This window comes from Sciurus carolinensis, chromosome 12 (genome assembly GCF_902686445.1).
Source record: "Sciurus carolinensis chromosome 12, mSciCar1.2, whole genome shotgun sequence".
Taxonomy (NCBI): Eukaryota; Metazoa; Chordata; class Mammalia; order Rodentia; family Sciuridae; genus Sciurus; species Sciurus carolinensis.
Window position 1 is genome coordinate 51,431,874 of NC_062224.1, and position 1,415 is coordinate 51,433,288.

Here is a 1,415-nt window from a genome sequence, read left to right on the forward strand (position 1 = left end):
GTAAATTTAATTGCAGTAACTATTCAAACAGTAAGATTTAGAAGGGACAATCTCTGTTAATTAAAAAGTGGGTAGCAAGTGAGCATGATGGCACATGCCTCGGTAGGTGAACTGCAAGTTTGAGGTCAGCCTAAGCACCTTAGTAAGAACCTGCCTCAAAAGAAAAAGAAAAAGAAAAAGAACTACATGTAGTTCAGCAGTGAGGTGACCTTGGGTTCCATATCCAGTACAAAAACATCATGGGATAGTGACAACTGCTATGTTTTTAAATCTCAGTGGAAATCATACTAATGAGCTTACTTGAAAAAAAATGTAATTGATTTTCAAACCTTCATTTGACAGATAAATACTCATTACATCTTTTTGAACTCTCCCACATACCCAAGAAAAAACATAGGAAATACAACAATCGTTCTAACCAAGAGTAATATTGAATCTACTTCTGAATTACATTTACTAACTTGCACTAATTAACTGAAATATTTCTACTTTTCAAAACCAAAGCCCAGTTCCTCAAAATTCTACAATTCATTTACACATTCTTGAAATGATAAACTCATAAAAATGGAAAAGGATTAATGGTGACCAGGAGTGGTGGGGAGGGCAGTAGGAGAACATGGGTGTGATTATCAGAGGTCAACATGAGGGGTCCTTGTGGTAGAAATGGTCTATACATGATCTATATCATCTTTAATGTCAAGATGTGGGCAGCTCTACACAAAGTTGGCAGAAGATGTCTCTCTCTTTTAACACAACTACATATAAATCTACAGTTGTCATAAAATAAAATTACCTTAATCAAATAAATAAAATTGTAAATGGTTGAACCACACTGAAATGAGATCCAAGTGTTAAACATCCTAAAATTATCCAAGTTTTTCTTATAAGTCTGGTAAAGTAAGCATGAAAAATTTAAAAGAAAAGTCTAAACAATAATCACAAATGGAACCTTCTAGATGGTTCATGAAAATGTCTTCCAGGAAGGAAACTGGTTGTACATCCATATAATTCTCAGTATTTTCTTCAATTATACATTTTAAAACTACTTCATGGAGCACAATATTCACATGCAAATACATGCAAATTAATTTTCTATATATTAATGAAATTGAAACCATGTCTTCCTTCAGAATTCTACAATTCATTTACACATTCTTGAAATGATAAACTCATTTCAAATGAGGAAAAAATTACACTTGAAAATATTTAAGCCTTAATATTTAAATGAAGCTTATAATGATATGGGAAAATATAAATAAAGAGTTCCCTTAGCTCTGGTGAATCCAAGAATAACTGAGTCAATCCAAATAATCCACTTTACAAAATAACAATTCTTTTGTCACAAACTAAATCATTAAGCAAAAAGCACAGATAAGTGAAATAAATTTTTACAAGTAATGGAACAGTTAACCAGA